Raw genomic sequence first — 18,491 nt, forward strand, 5'->3', positions numbered from 1 at the left:
AAAGTCATGATCTTCTTTAAGAGTTTTAAATTCAGCATCTAAACGAACATACTGATCAGTTATTAGCAAGTTGCTCAGACAAATTCTCACATTTAGTACAAATAGATTTAGAACTTACCTCGGAGAGTTGATCCTCGTTATCTGCCATGAAAGCTTTTTCCTTACCAGTAGCTTTCTCTTCTCCGGTAGTCTTCTCACGTTCTTCATTCTCAACCTTAGCCATATTTGCCTGTTCACTAGTTTCATTCGAATGCAGGTTCCAGTTGTATTCACCTGCTTCTCTGGACATCATGGCATTGACTTCTTTAGTACTCCCGGTGTGCTGTGCAGACCGGCCCTGACCACGTTCAACTCGCTCGTTTCTGGAATCTTTGGCAAAGTGCCCGTTTTGTTGACAGTTATAGCACCTCACCTTAGACTTGTCGAACCCTGGCCTGTCACCAACAAACTTTGTCCCCGTCTTTCTTATAAACTTTTTCACTCTCCTCACTATCATGGCCATCTGCCATTGTAAATCCATTTCCTCCAGATCATCAGCATCGCTATGGTCATAGTCTTCATCTAGCATCTCTGGATCAACCACCTTTCCTTGAATATAGTTTTCATATGAAGCAATAAATGAAGCATAGAGGCCAAACTGCTCTTCAGCAGATTTGACGCTCATTGGCATCTTAGAGTAATTATTGCTTGAGGAACTTGAAGATCCACTAATCTTGCTTGCTGTCTGTTGAGTACCACTTGATCCACCGGCTACAAAGCAAACATCCCCATTTGAGTTTACTGACACATGCCCCTCCTGTGAAGACTTGTCACAAGACTCGCCCTTCGAGTAGTAGGCGGCAGAATCAGTCTTTGAACTTGAATTTGAGTTTACTTTAGCACCGTACATGCCTGGATCTTGAACCTGATCCATAGATGTTTCTTTTCTTACCATATTAAGCTCAAAAGTTCTGAGCTTGTTGACAGTAGTTTCAAGATCATAAGTAGGGAAGTCCTTGTCTTCCCTCATCAGTACAGTATACATCTCCCATTTTGGTGGGAGAGCATCGAGAAGTTTTTCCACAATCTCTTCTTCTCGGTATGAAATGGAGTAGTTACTCAATTCAGTCATTAGATGATAATATCGAGTGATAATGTCATCCAGAGATTCGTTCTTTAAGTACTTAAAGACTGAAAATTGAGTCTTGAGCAACTTTATCTTTGAAGCCCGAATACCTACATTCCCTTCAAATCTGCTCTCAAGAGCTTCCCAAAGCTCTCTAGCTGATGTATACTTTCTGAACGTATGGAGGATCTCCTGTGGAAGAGCCATTGTGATTGCAGCATGAGCCTTGCTCTCGGCTTCATACATCTTTTTCTCATCCTCTTCCATTTTACTGTATTCCTTGATTTGGTCTCGACCCTCATACTCCATGATTGGTGGAATATATCCATCTTGGATGCATACCCACATTTTCGCATCCTGGTACTTAACGTATTGTATGAACCGATCCTTCCACGCGACAAAATCGGTTCCCTTCAGCAACCTTGGGGCCTTTGTAGCTGACCCCGCTTCAACTTCCATCTTTACAAGCTCCGAAATGTTGATCGACGACATTCTTCTTGAAGACTAAGAAACCCGAAAAATTCTGAGTAGGCGAAGTTAAAAAAAATTTCCTCGGAACAGTACTGTAGGCGAAGTTAAGGATAACTTTGATTAAGTAATAACTTCGCTGGATCCTTCTTAAATTCGCGTGACTGGGCGAAGTTGAGAATAACTTCGCTTAGGGTAAGCGAACTTAGAAAGTAGGCGAACTTGAGGAGAACTTCGCTGAGTTAGGCGAAGTTGAGGAGGTAGGCGAAGTTGTAAATAACTTCGCTTCTCCTTATATCTTCGCTGAAACCCTACGTATCCTGACGGCAACTTCGCCTGATGAACAGCAACTTCGCCTGACGAACTTAAACTTTCTGCAGATCTGAAACTCGGATTTTAACGACGTTTTTGACGGATTAAAGGCTTGAACACACTGGTAGGAGGCTAGAATGAGCAAAAACACCAAAAACTCGTCCCGGAGTACCCGAAATGGGACGAATTCTACACCCGCGTGAATATCCCGAACCACACAATCGAGCAAAAGCTCTGATACCAATTGTAGGTTCCCTGGACGGATCACACAAGATATCCCGATATACACAGGTGCGGAATCCCTGTGTAGATCGTTACGGACGTAGAACACAAGCTCACAAACACACGAACACGATACGAACAAACTCACGTTATATTAATAACTCGAACCGTGATACTTACAGACTCTCGACCTCACGTCACTTGACTCACTGAATTACACGTAAATTAACCAACTCGATCAACACCAAAACTGTTAACCGTAACCTATATAAATATACGACAACTTCGCCTCAGGCGAAGTTGTCCATAACTTCGCTCGTTCAACAAGTTCGCCTAGGCGAACTTGTCAACAACTTCGCTTGGTTAACAAGTTCGCCTAAGCGAACTTGTCAACAACTTCGCTGTACATAAACAAATACATAAACAATATTACAGACTCGATTACAGACATTAGACATATGAACTACTGACATCTATGCACCAACAACCACCAATGCTACCACCTCTGTGCAACCACCCCTACCGTCGTTTGAAACTACATACATCACCATTCGTCTAGGGTTTGATGGATCACAAAGATAAAGTAACCAAACGAAGCTGCATCCCCTTGATTAAGGTCCGTTGGAATTCTAAACAACACGCAGAGTTTAGGTGGGAGCGTGAAGACCAGATGAAACTCAAATACCCTCACCTATATGTTACTGCTAATTCTCTAATTTGGTGACGAATTTCCCAAAAGTAGGGGATAGTGTGACAATTCGGGTTTTCTCATTATTACTTTGTAACCGTTACCCGACCCATTTCTATGTTCGGGTTATTCTATCAATAAAATATCACAATTATCGAGTTATTATTATTTATTTATATTTCTTTATTATATTTATTTAATATATAAATAAACTTTCATATATATACAATTTTAACCCTAAATTATACTTTGAACCTATTTTGTATCCATTTCCATAGTCTAGGGACCAATCTGCAAATCTGAGACTATATATAATATCTTTCAACCCAACCCGTTAACCCATCAACCCTACCTGTATTCGTGACCCATATGGCATACCCGAGACCCAAATCTCTAGCTTGGACCACAATTTAGGACATAAGCTTTGAAATTGAATCAAAAACCTTGTTATTCTTGCTATAATTGGCTCGCCAACACTCGTAGTTATGTAAATCGATCATATATGATACGACTTGCTTATAATACCAAAACAACCTAACGCGTTTATCAATATACATTATAATGAACATTATAATTCGATTAAACCTTCATACAGTATCCTTGAAACATCACCGACAAAACCCTTTTATCCAATTAAATTGACATTGATGTTTAGTTTGTGTTCTTGATCATGTTCTTGCCTGCCACTGTCTTCACAAATTAACCATCCATATAACATCATAGCAGGTAATTAGTTAGTGTTTCTTGTTCGTATTTGATCCTTAAACATAAACCCCATGGTTAATTGAATGACTAATATATGGATGAATCAATTGAATAATTAAGGTTTATGCGATTTGGGGTTTTTGAACTGTTAATATTTAAGTTTTGTTTCTGTGTTATAAACGAGTTAGCCACCAGCCCAGATGGCTGGTGCACCCTTGTAAAAAGATTTGGAGATGGCTGGGGCGCGTGTTCGAGTCTTCCAGCCCGTCTTTTTAGCTTGATTTTCTTATTTTTGGTTTTTATTTAACAAACGATTAATATTAATAGAAACTTTTAAATAAACTTTATAATTTATTAAAACCGACAAGTTTAACGTGTTGTTTTTCTAAATCTTTACTAAAATCATATGTATGTATGTATGTATGTATGTATGTATGTATGTATGTATGTATGTATGTATGTATGTATGTATGTATGTATGTATGTATATATAGAGGTGGGATCTAGAGAGAACTCCTCTTAAAGAGAGAACTAGTAAAGAATTATTTTTAACTATTTTATACAAAATTATTTTGTGATTTTTTTTCTTTCCTCGTTCTAATAAGATGATATTGATACTAAAAAAAACTTGCCGGTGTAGTACTGTAGTGCATATGTGCACTAACGCCTATTGCATATATACAATAGTGTTTTATTGCATATAATACAACACAATTACATTATCTAATACACATTATTCAATATATGCAAATACAACACTAATAATTGTATGCAAAACACATTATCGCATATATGTAATACAACACTAATGCACATATGCACTATATCGATTTTTTTAATTTTTGTATATAATATAACATTATTGCAAATAAACAATACAAAAAACTATATATATGGTATTCAACACTATTTCAAATATCAAAATGCACACTATTGCACATATGCATTATAAAAAAAGTCGATGTATTGCATATATGTATTACTCGTTAATTTTTTTATTTTTTTTAGTTTTATTTTTTTTGTAGTGAAGAATAACAACATATAAGAAGGATGGAAGAAAAAAAAATTTAAAAATATTTTTTTTAATTAATTTAAAATTACTTCATTATTAGTTCTTTAGTTCTCTCCATAAAATGGAGTTCTCTCATGATCCTCTCCCTATATATATATATATATATATATATATATATATATATATATATATATATATATATATATATATATCTGTGTGTGTACATAGGGGATGGATCATGCGAGAAGTGATATTAGAGCGAGAAGTGCGAGAAATGGATTTCATCCATTGATTACACAAATCAATGTTTTGTAAATAAGTTGATTTTTTTGTCAGATGTTTTATGCTTAAAGGGACAAACTCGTCAAAATAGTGTAGGCTTATTGTATGTAACCTCTGGAAACCCTTGTTTCACTCCTAAACGGCTCCAATCAATCCTCGTGATGAAATATGTTTCTGCATATGAAATTGATACACCAAATCGATGACTTTAATTAGGGTGATTCTGTTTGCTAGTGTTTAAGAAGTGATCAATCATCGCTGCTAGTGATTGGGTTGTTGTAAACCATAATTAGGGTTTTTTTATATGCTACAGAGGCCGAACCCTACACAAGGAATCAAGGTATGTTGGAAAATTTGTGCTATTTGTTTGAATCAAACTAACATATAACTAAAAAGTTGTGGTTCATTAGCATGTTGCCCTACTCCCAATTAGTTGGTTAAATTTTTTGTTTATCAGTCGAGAGTTATAGTTTAAAAAATACATCTAATTGTGTGTGTAATATATGTTGTGGATGCCTAGTTCTTGAATAACATGCATGTTATGTAAGGTCAGTAATTGATGCTATTGTATCCGTAGGAGGTCATGTTATGTTTCTTTTCATAGAATACACATCGTGTTGTATTGTATACTTAGTATTAATTGATGGTTAGACAAAGTGTAAAGTCCTATTCCTGTGTAGGGTGTATGTTAGAGTTCTGTTTGATTATACAATAAGTATTACTACGTTCTCTAGTTATTAATGGCTACATTAAGCCTTTTATATAATTGTGAATTATATTGGCAGATCGTACTCATGAATGGAATCATTCACAATGTCAACTCTTAAGTTTGGTCTTAATCTATATATTAGTGTAGGAGACTTTTAGGTGATGTATATGATATGCTAGCAGACTATGTATGATATGTGTAGGGTATACATATAGTGTAAGGATGCTTTAATGTTGATGTGTATGATATGTTAGTAGCTTGTGTAGGCTAGTATGTTGAAATGCGAAGTGTATATGATTTCCGTGTATGGTGTTGGTGATAATGTGCAGGGTACACATATTGTGTAAGTAAACTGTTAGTTGATGTATATGATATGTTAGTAGACTGTGTAGGCTAATACGTTGAAAAGTGAACTACATATGATTTATGTGTAGGTTGTTGGTGATAATGTGTAGGTTATACATATTGTGTAAGGAGACCTTTTGTTTATGTGTATGATACGTTAGTATACTGTGTAGGCTGCTACGGTAAATGTGAAGTGTGTATAAAATCTGTGCACGCTGGTATGTTGCAGATGATGGATTATATTATGTTATTTTCTTTTGTTCTCGGTTTTTTTTTTTTTTTTTGAAGATTTGTTCATTACAAGCAGTTGGTTATGGTGCACATTAGATGGGTTTTGTTGATTATGATGTCACTTGGTAGCTTTATACACATGATGTATGCATTTGGTAATATTGATGTTTGTGTGTATGGTTAATTATTGGTGGTTGATATTTGTAGATATTAGATGATTCATTGGGAAAGAAATGTTAAAAAACACTTACTAACTATACTATATCCTTTGGGTTAGTATTAGATGTTTAGTTACTATAGTAATTGTTTGGTGTAGTATTTAAATTCAGTATACATGGTATATCGAATAGTGATGTGTAAGGATTATTTGCAAATTGTGTAGGCTGTGTAGGTTTTAATTTGAATATACATTATGTATGTGTATGTTGTGAAAGGTGTATCAACAAATTGTGTAACATGTGCAGGTATTAATTTGAGACCATTTTATGTTATGTGTAGGTTATCTAGGAGTTAAGTTGCATATGTGTAGAGGCTATAAAGGGATATATTAGTTGCAGCGTATGTGTAGCTTGATTAATTGTATGGTTAGTGCAATGATTTGTATGTGTACATGTGTAGGAATATGCCTACACAATCGTTAAAGAAATCTCAAAGTTCCTACGTTACATTGTGAATAACATGATGATCTGTGTAGGTGGTGTTATGAACAATTGTAAAATGTGTATGTATATTCAAATTTCTTACAATAACGAGTCGTAACCTAAAGATGGCAAAATGTAATCTATGTATATTAATAAGATGATATGTGGGTGCTATATATATTTGTTTATAGTGTGATGTAATGTTTTTAATTACATTAATGTTTAATGTTTTTTTAAACTTTGGTTTGTTTTTATTGTAGAAACATAATAACATTATTTTGCCATTCAAAGGTTACCCGGTAAAAGATGAAGGCTTGATTCAGACATAAATACTAATTAAAGAAACAGATATTTTGGAGCTTCTCTCAATTCCCCATGATTATTTATTGATAAAGGAGTATGCGTAGAATTACTAGTATGTTTATTGGTTATCGGACGTCGTGTTTTATTTAAGATAAACTATTGGAAACCTAATGATTTATTAATTTGTTTTGATCTATGTGTGTGATTTGGAAAAAAATGAACTGTTATGTACTACATAAATTATATTGTTTAATGATTTTGTGAAATTGTGTAAGATCAATGACAATACAAGTTCTTTATCGCGGTTTATCAAACAAAAATAATTTCAAACCTATGGTTTGTATAATTGGAATTGATGGCATAATGGAAACATCTGAAAATCAAAAGGAATCTATAACAATATAAAACAAATGTATTCTAATAATATAAATGACATGATCAAAACTAATATTGCAAATTATTGAACTCCTTTCCTGATTCTTAAATTGCAAACATAATTTGAAATTGTATCTTGAAAATGAATATGGTCTTGGGTTATTTGAAATTAAAGCTTCATATTAATTTAGATGGAGAAGACGATATCAACTTTAGTTGGTGGGTTAAGTACTTATGTTTATATAATTAAAGATGAAATACTAAAAAATAATGAATTGTAACTTACTATTAATTGTGATTAGTTAACAAAAAAATAATAACTAGCATTTTACTAAAATACCCATGCATTTAAATAATCAAAAAATAAAAAAGAAAATTTATGATTGGTCAAATTAACTTCTCGCACTTCTCGCAATAAAAATACTTCTGAAAATAACCAAATCATATGTACATATATAAATATACATATATATATATATATATTGTTAGGGCATGAATTTTATGCTGAGGATCCATTATCCTTGACTATCTTGTGGATAGATTATCCTTAAGATATGTTTTAAGTTATGAAGGAACAAGAATCCTCGGTATTATTTATTTACTAATGATTGCAATTGAATGGTGATGTGTTAGCCAGGTATAACGACTTCATGACCCGGTTTACCGTATATTTCGCTACAAGGCACCTGCAGTACGTGGTCAAGACTAAAGACTAAGCTAGTGGGAGAAGTGGCAAATTTATAGGACTTCTTGTTGAGTCACCAATAACTGAGTACTAAGGATGTGTTATTCTTGAAGACGTGCTTGGATCAATTATCCTTCTGAAGAATTATCTAGCTGAGTCTGGATTCGGGATCCTTAGTCAACATTGCTATTGATGGATGGTTGTCATATGAAGACTGATGTTTAATAACTGTAACGGCTCCTAGACTTAGTCTACCACTTATTTTGTTACTGAACTTCTATAAGAACGTGGTCAAAGAGCACGATGGAGAAGAGTGGAAGACTAGCAGATTAATAGGACTTAGTTGTTAATTAGTTAATTTCTTTTTCTTTATATATTGAGTTGTGATCAACATTAGACAGACACACATACGCACTTATTAGTTTACAACTGCAAAGTTCAACTCACAAGTTCTCTGTAATCTCACACACAATTAGCTTTATTGTAATCGTTGATCAACAACTCCACCCATTTAACCTTTTTTGGTATTAATAAAGTGGTGATCGGCGAGTTGTCATCGCCCGGGGTTTTTTTCCTTTAATCTGACCAAGATTAAAGGGTTTTTCCTCGCAACAAATCACTGTGTTCATCTCAATTTCGTTCATATATTCATTATTATCAATCTAGCACTAAACCTCACATAACAGATTTGGATACATTATCCTTAGCTGATTTTTATCCAAAACAATTTGGCATCCACCGTGGGTCCGTTGGTGCTATAATCCATATTATTCCTATCATTTTCAACCTCTTCATACCCATATCACTATATATGGCCTCTCATTCAACCTCTGCTTCATCAACCATGCCATCTACGGTTCATCTCTCGTCAAGGACTTTGCCGCCGATGCCTCCACCAATCACGGAGCACCACGGCCTGCTGCTGCTGGAAGCAAGACACAGCTGCCAGTCTTCAAGAGCTCCAGAACCACTGCTACCACTCCGACGGTTAGTACTAACAATGATGTCTCTAATACGTTTTCGCAGGTCAAATCATATATGGAGCTGCAAACCAAGACCAACCAGAGGATCCTTCGTGAGATAGAAGATCTCAAGAAGACTAAGAGGCCAGCGGAGGATCATACTCCCTTAATGCCTAGGATGCTGGATTTCACCACTCCAGGATCCTTGGCTCAGTTTACTCAAGGATCATCTATCCTTCAACAAGGGTCCATGGGTCAGCAAACTCCAGGATCCTCATACTTCCAACAAGGATCATCTATCCTTCAACCGGGGTCCATGGGTCAACTAGTTCAAGGATCCTCAACTTTCCAGCAAGGATCATCCATCCTTCAATCAAGATCCTCAGGACTGTATCTTCAAGGATCCTTTAACTCTCAACCATTAGGATCTTTCAACCCCAGTCAAAGATCCTTCTTCCAAGATCAAGGATCCTCAAGGGCTCAACATCAAAGGTGGACCAACCCCAGTAGCAGACGCTTCTTACCTCAACCACTCATCTGGAATGCCAACATTCACCAGCAAAGAGGTAACATTTATGATCCTATATCCTTAGATGTTAACCGTGGTTACATGCAGGATGCAGGTATCAACCAAGTTATGGCGAAGGAACTACAAAAACTTAAGGATATGATATCCAGCGTACCCGGGGTGGTCCGTCCAATCCCCGAGATACCTGAAGGAAGCCACAAGTTATCCATATTTTTCTCCACCTATATGTGATGCTGAAAACCCTGAAGCGATTCCAGATCCCCATATGAAGACTTATGATGGGACCACTGATCCTGAGGAGCATGTAGCTCAGTACAGAGAAAGGATGGAGATCAATCCTATTCCTGAAAGATTTAAAGAAGCTTGTTTATGCAAGGGTTTCGGATCCACACTGACAGGATCTGCATTAAAATGGCTTGCTAAGTCTTCCTCCCTTTTCAGTTACTTCTTTCTCACACTTAGTTAACTTGTTCAACAGTCAATTTTCCTGTAGTTGGAAATTTGAGAAGTTAACTAGTGATTTATTCCGAGTTATCCAACCTAGTGCTGAATCCCTTAGGGACTTTGTTACGAGGTTTGGCAAAAAAGCTTTGGAAATCCCTAATCTTGATATGGCTACTTCTGTTGAAGCATTCAAGATGGGACTTCAGAAGGGCTCCCCCTTTTATGATGATGAAGATTACCCCAGCATCTCAGAATACTACTTCTCAGTAGATACTCATGGTTTAATTTATGCCATGAAAGGTCTAGGTGAGAAAGCAAGGTGGCCCCGAAAAAACAAAAAGTCAACCACCTTCAGAGACAAATCCAAATGGTGCGCTTTCCATGAGGATTTTGGCCACATGACGGATGATTGCATCGGTTTTAGTAGGGAAATTGGATACCTCCTGAGCAAGGGCCACTTTAAAGAGATCTTAGGAAGATAAAAGTCCAGGATCCAGGATCCTGAAGAGGTTCCTCAAAAAGCAACTCCGCCCCCCACCATATGCTCAAGTGATCAACTTCATTTCCGGAGGATCGGACATATGCGGCACTTCCTTCTCCGCAGCTATGAGACTTGCCAAGGAAACCAAGTTGGATAATGGGGAACGACCGGTCATATCCACCACATTGACGACTGAAAAAACAATCTTCTTCGATGAAGTAGATAAATCAAGCATCCAGGCTCCTCACCACGACGGTTTGATTGTCACTTTATTTATTGCTAACCATTATGTATGCAGGATCCTGGTAGATGGTGGGAGCTCAGTTAATATCATCCAACATGATGTTCTTCAGAATATGAACATCCCAGACTCTGAGATCATCCCAAGGACATCGGTGCTAGTTAGTTTCAGTGGAGAAACCAAGAAAACATTGGGGGACATCAAACTCCCAATATACATCGAAGGGTTAAACTCTTACCAAAAATTTTGTGTTATAGATAACCTTTCTTGTTGCAATGTTATTTTAGGAAAGCCTTGGCTGCATGGGATGAAGGCAGTGGCCTCTACTTACCATCAATGCATCAAACTAGAAACTCCTTGGGGAGTGGTAAGGATAGATGGTGACCAAGTCGAAGCCAAGAACTACTACTACTACTCATCAATGAAGCCAGCAACTAAACAGACGATAGCATAGCACCCACAGCAACATCCTAGGGACGTGTTGGAAGCTCGTGAGAAGGACTTAAAGGAAGTATCCTTGGAACCCGAGGATCCAGATGTGAAGGTGTTCCTAGGTCCGGTATCCCTAATGAAATTGAGGAGGATATGATATCCTTCCTAAAGCGAAGAAAATCCACGTTTGCCTTCAAACATTCAGACATGACAGGTATTTCTAAGGAGGTAATTACTCACAAATTAGGGCTTGATTTATCTATCAAACCCGTCCATCAGAAGCAAAGGAAATTCGCTCCTGAGAGGAACACGATCATACAAGAAGAAGTTGAAAAACTTTTTAAGGCCGGTATGATCAGAGAGGTTAGGTATCCTCGATGGTTAGCTAATGTGGTTGTTGTTTCCAAAAAGAATGGAAAGTGGAGGGTGTGTGTCGATTTAATGATTTAAACAAGGCATGCCCCAAGGATCCTTTCCCATTACCACATATAGATTCCATGGTAGATGTAACGGCAGGACATAAGATACTCACCTTTATGGATGCTTCCTCTGGATTTCTACAAATTCAGATGGAACCATCTGATCAGGAGGATATAGCATTCATGACTCCTACCAGCATATACTGTTATATTGCTATGCCCTTTGGACTAAGAAATGCAGGGGAAACGTACCAAAGACTGGTCAACATGATGTTCGAAGATCAGCTAGGAAAAACCATGGAGGTCTACATAGATGATATGGTGGTGAAGTCAAAGAGAGCTGAGGATTACCTCAAAGATCTTGAAGAAGCTTTCAACATCCTGGATCAGTACAATATGAAACTGAATCCTTCAAAATGCCACTTTGGTGTCAAGGCCGGGACATTCCTAGGATACATGGTGACTAAAAGAGGAATTAAAGCAAGCCCAGATGAGATTGAATCTATCATCAACCTGAAGTCGCCTGCAAATGCCAAGGATATACAAAGGCTCATGGGAAGAATAGCCGTTCTCAACAGGTTCATCTCAAGATCCTCCGAGAAGTGAAAATATTTCTACGGCATTCTTAGAAAGAATAAGAAGTTTGAGTGGACGGAAAAGCATGAGGTTGCGCTCAAAGCCTTGAAGTATTACTTATCCTCAGCTCCAGCTCTGATGAAACCTGTGGATGGAGAATCCTTATATCTATATCTAGCAGTTTCAGGCAATGCAGTAAGTGCCGTCCTCGTCAAGGATCATGAAGGTGAACAGCACCCAATATATTATGTAAGTAAAAGTCTATTAGATGCAGAAGCCAGGTATTCTCACCTTGAAAAATTAATCCTTGCTTTGATTATGGCTTTAACTAATTTAAGACATTACTTTGAAACGCATACTATTATTTTGAGAACTAATTACCCTGTTAACAATGTGCTTAGAAAACCAAAATTTTCAGGAAGGATGGCCTAGTGGGCTGTGAAGCTGAGTGCATATGACATTCAGTATGAGCCTAGAACAGCTATCAAATCGCAGGCACTTGCAGACTTTGTGGCTGATTTTAGCAGTGACATGCAAAAGGAAGCTGATATAGAAGTGCAGCAACTAGAAGAAACTAAGGATCCTTGGATCCTCATCACAGATGGAGCATCCAACGTAAGAGGAACAGGATTGGGCATACTACTGCAATCGCCACAGGGGGACATAATACCCCAGTCCATTGCATGTACATTTCAAGCCACTAACAATGAGGCAGAGTATGAAGCACTCATAGCAGGTTTACTTTTAGCCAAAAGCATGAGGATCAGGTATCTTCAAGTTTATATGGATTCTTTGCTTATAACTAACCACTTTAACGGTTCTTATACCGTGAAAGGTGAAAAAATGATCAAATATTTGGAAGTTGTGAAGGAGTTAGCAAAAACCTTCGAGTTGTTTAGTATTATACAGGTACCAAGAGAGGAAATGCCGGGGCAGATGCCTTAGCGAATTTAGCCTCATCCTTGAAAATTCCAGAAGATACAAAGATCCCAATCATCCATATACTCTCACTAGCAATAGGAGAGCAAGAAGTTGTGGAGGTAACAAGTGACCAGCAGATTGTACTTTGGGATCCATTATCCTCAGCTAGCCAAGGATCCTGGATCCTCCCAATCACGGAGTACATTCAAACTGGAGAGATCCCAGCTACGGAGAATCCGAAATCCTTCAAACTCAAGGTATCACAATATATTTTATTAGATGATATGCTATACAGAAAATCTCTTGCAGGTCCATACTTGAGGTGCATAGAGGATCCTGAAGTCCAAGAGGTGCTCAAAGACTTTCACGAAGGAGATTGCGGCAACCACACAGGGGGGAGAGCATTATTCTCAAGGATACTTAGGACTGGGTACTTTTGGACGACGATGAAGAAGGATGCAGTGGAATACTCAAAAAAGTGTGATGCTTGTCAAATGCATGCAAATATCCTTCACCAGCCAGCAGAACCAATGTATCCTATATCCTTTTCATGGCCTTTCATGAAATGGGGAATGGTCATTGTTGGCAAGTTACCAAAGGCACCAGGTGGAAAGGTCTTTATGCTTGCCATGACGGACTACTTCTCTAAATGGATCAAAGCAGAAACATTCGTACAAGTCCGAGAAAGGGAAGTTATATCCTTCATAAAAAGAAATATTATAACTAGGTTTGGTATCCCTTCTGAGATTATTTGTGATAATGGTTCCCAATTTATTGGGAAAACAACAACTAACTATTGTGACAGCTGGGGCATAAAGATGATTACTTCAACTCAAGTGCATCCTCAAGCTAATGGCCAGGCAGAGACAAGTAATAAAATCATCATCAACAATCTGAAGAAGATGTTAGGAACCAAGAAAGGCAAGTGGGCCGAAGAGCTACCTTATGTTCTTTGGGCTGACAGGACCACGCCCAAGAATGCAACAGGCCAAACACCCTTCTCATTGGTGTTTGGATCAGAGGCAGTTATTCCTAAAGAAATGGTAGTTCCTACAACCAGAACAAGCAACCGTGATCCTGAGACCAATGAAGAAATCCTTCTTGAAGACTTAGACACTGTTGAAGAACTCAGAGACCTAGCCAAAATCAGAATGGCAGCATATCAACAAAGGGTAGCTGGGGCATACAACAAAAGTATAAGGATTAGAAGATTTCAAAAAGGAGATCTAGTCTTGAGAAAAGCCTTCCAGAATACAACCAACCCAGCCGATGGGAAGTTAGCTCCTAAATGGGAAGGTCCCTATTTGATTAAATCAGAAGCTGGGAAAGGGGCATATCATTTGCTCACTATGAAGGCAATAAGTTACCAAGAGCATGGAATGCTATCCACCTCAAGAAATACTTTTTCTGATCAGTATCAAGTATCCTCTGAGGATCAAGTATCCTTAAAGGATCAAGGATCCAAAAATCGGTAATATCTATCTAATCATTTATTCATTTTTATTTCTGCTTATTTAAGGATAACATATTCTTAACACTTGTGTTTTCCAAGTTTTAAGTAACAATGCATGATGTTAGTAAGATATTCAATGATCAAGAGGTTGGCCACCTCTCCTTTATATTTAAGGTACTTTACTATTTTCCTTGGCCTAGCCCACAAATGAATATGACCCCCGATGGTCATATCCCCTAAGGTTTAAAGGTTTTCACCTTTCTTATAAATTAGAGTTTCTACACTCTCTCCTGGAGCGCACGCTATCCAACGTATAGTCCGGGGCAGCGGGACCAGTACACGTTTAGTGGCTGACAATTTCGTTGCTTTCGGCTATATGGAGGATCCTACGATTTATGGTAGACGTACCATGCCACCGGTTTATAACGTTTTCACGTTATCTCAAGACAAAGGTTTCTAACATTTTCATGTTAGCTAAGGTTTTGGCGTTTTCACGTCACTCATGTTTGGGCTATATCCTGGTTTGGGAGAATCCCCAGTTGACATCTGTATCCTTGGGCCAGTCCCCAGTTTGGGCTTGTCCCCAATTTGGGCTTGTCCCCAGTTTAACACCAGTTTCACGGGCTTGTCCCCCAGTTCACGGGCTAGTCCCCAGTATTTTATTTGGGCTTGTCCCCAGTCTGATGGTTTAAACCCCAATTAATATTACAAGTTGTTTATAACAGATGCTCTAAGTCCAACAACAAGAATCAAGACCTGTGGATTTAAAATCCTTAGCTTATTTCTACAAGGATCACCAAAGGTTCTATATGTATGGTAACTTAGGTCTACTGAGACCTTGTGGTATGATCTCTACTTTTAATTTTATACTGGTTTAGCTAGATCGTTATAAATCTTTTTATTTAAGGATCTATCGTCTTTGAATTATTTTTCTTAGGATATTCTATCCTAAAATTTTTTATATCCAAAAATTTCTATCATCGCTTTTTCTTAAGGATACTCTATCCTAAATTTTTTTGCTCAGAATTATTTCTTAAAATTCTCAATCAAGCTGAGATTATATCTAATATACTTTCAGGATAATAATTAACAAGAAAATAGTAAAAAATTTTATATTATTAAACATAAACCACTTGGACTTATCCAAAATCCTTAACCCGGATTTCACCATTCAAAAGATGGACCATCCACCTGGGTTAAGTAAGTAGTACTAATTGTTCATAAGTGTAGGAAAATAAAGAACAGGGGCAACAAAGGTTTCATCCCCACAAACAGAGGATCCATCCACCTTTGCTACCCCTGCAAATTGTCTTAAGGATCATAGATCCTTTACCCTAGTTACTTCTGTCTATTACAAACCATAGTCATTGTTCATAAAAACATCATAAAACAAAATAAAGAAAATGGGCTCGGGCCTTGTCTTCTTTATCCTTCATCGCCCGTTTACGTGGCTGCTTCACCCTCCGCGGTCGCTTCTTTTCCTTCTTCAGCCTCCTCTGCATCCTTCATCCCACTCACACCTGCTTCGCTCGCATCACCCATTTCGCCTTCTTCTTCATCCTCACCTCCACCCAAGTCAGACAAGGCTTGCTTCCACTGCTTGATGTCCCATGAAGATTTGTCAAAGAAAGGGTCATTAGCCTCTATCACTAGCTTGATCCTAGCTTGAACCGATTTAGCTGCCCAAATATTTGCCTCGTTAGTAGCCCAGTTGATCTCATCTTGCATTTGGACCGCGAGTGTGGATGCATTATCCTCCGCCTGTTTCTTCTCCTTGGTCATTTTGGAGAGAGCCTTATCTTTAGCAGCAGCTATGGACCTCATCCCAGCAAGGGTCTCCTCATATTCTCCAACTATCCTCTCGTGGTGGCTTCGAGTAGAGTTCACGGCATGTATAAGAAAATAAGACTAGATCAGAAGAATCCTTAATCTATCGACGAAGGTAGAAAGAATAAAGGATCCTTACGGCGGTCAGCATATCGAGCAACTGTTTCTCGATGTCAAAATGGGTTCTCTGGATCAGAGCTCTTCTTCCTCTTAGCTTCTAACTTGGCCCGGGTTGTGACTGGACGAGGTTCAGATACCGGAGTTGACTTGGCGGTTTCCTTCTTTGCAAACATACAGTCGATATCTTCGAGTGAGAACTTGGATGCGGATTTCCCTGACTTTTGAGCACCTGTAAACAAGGATCCACAGATAAGTTTGCAATTATATTTTTATAACTATTGAAATTAGTTGTAAAGATACTTACTTGACATGTTTGATTCTGAATATGACTCCTGAAAAGCTTCAATGAACCTAGCTTGAAATGTTCTGATTGTAGGATCCAGTGCCAAGAATTTCTTAAATCTCTCTTCGACTCCAGGCAGATCAGACAGCAAACCAAAGTTTTCAACTACACAAGCAATGAAAGTATTAATAAAAGAATCGAATATCCTACCTTGGTTACCTAAGGATCCTAGATCCTACCCTTTCGGATCCACTTTTTGGGAAGTTCGGGTCCACCCGAAATGGAATCCCTTTTTACAAAGAAAAATTGATTCTTCCAGAGTGTGTCATTATGGGTGAACTTGGAGATGGGAATCACTTGACGAGGTTTCGATTTGAAAACAAAACATTTGGAACCGTGGGTAACTAGGTTGTACTGATATGCTAACTCCGCTAAGACGAACTCGACACCCTCCTCTTCGATTATCCTCTCTATGGTGTGAAAGACTCTCCATAACATCGGCATGGTTTGGACGTAACTGATTCCCGTCAAGGTGAAGAATCTTTGGGTGAAATCAGGAAAGAGATACTTGAAGCCTATAAGGAATGGTTGGGCCGGAAAACAAACCCAGTTTGTTTATACGCAATCGCTGCGGGCTGTGGAATCGAAGGGTCGAAAAACGGTGTAGGCCGGGAAAAGAGAACGAATATTATCAATCTCCGGATCCATAAACTTACAGATCTTGGAAGACGGGACTTGGAGGATGCCTTGTGAGCAGAGTTCATCGGGGTCGGTATGCTCAGAAGAGGAAGAGGATACAGAAATAGAAGACATGATCGAAAGAACTGTAAAGAAGAAAAAGAAGGATACCTGAATGACGGCTGGATGTGTGGTTATAAGAGGGTTATGATCATCGCATATATAGGCGGCGTATAATTATGGTTTATTGATAATAACTCCCTGACACACGTCTAATCATTTTCTTTTTTGCAGGGATTTGAAATTCAAAATGACAGTTGTGTTACACAATCACCCGTCATTTTGAGGGAAATTGTTAGGGCAGGAATTTTATGCTGAAGATCCATTATCCTTGACTATCTTGTGGATAGATTATCCTTAAGATATGTTTTAAGTTATGAAGGACCAAGGATCCTCGGTATTATATATTTACTAATGATTGCATTTTAATGGTGATGTGTTAGCCAGGTATAACGACTTCATGACCCGGTTTACCGTATATTTCGCTACAAGGCACCTGCAGTACGTGGTCAAGACTGAAGACTAAGCTAGTGGGAGAAGTGGTGAATTTATAGGACTTCTTGTTGAGTCACCAATAACTGAGTACTAAGGATGTGTTATTCTTGAAGACGTACTTCGATCAATTATCCTTCTGAAGAATTATCTAGCTGAGTCTGGATTCAGGATCCTTAGTCAAAATTTCTATTGATGGATGGTTGTCATATGAAAACTGATGTTTAATAACTGCAACGGCTCCTAGACTTAGTCTACCACTTATTTCATTACTAAACTTCTATAAGCACGTGGTCAAAGAGCACGATGGAAAAGAGTGGAAGACTATCGGATTAATAGGACTTAGTTATTAATTAGTTAATTTCTTTTTCTTTATATATTGAGTTGTGATCAACATTAGACAGACACACGTACGCACTCATTTGTTTACAACTGCAAAGTTCAACTCACAAGTTCTCTGCAATCTCACACACACTTAGCATTATTGTAA

Source organism: Bidens hawaiensis, unplaced genomic scaffold (assembly GCF_021521415.1).
Source record: "Bidens hawaiensis isolate Kalapana, Puna unplaced genomic scaffold, B.hawaiensis_p1.1 tig00023221_1, whole genome shotgun sequence".
In the NCBI taxonomy this organism is placed as follows: domain Eukaryota; kingdom Viridiplantae; phylum Streptophyta; class Magnoliopsida; order Asterales; family Asteraceae; genus Bidens; species Bidens hawaiensis.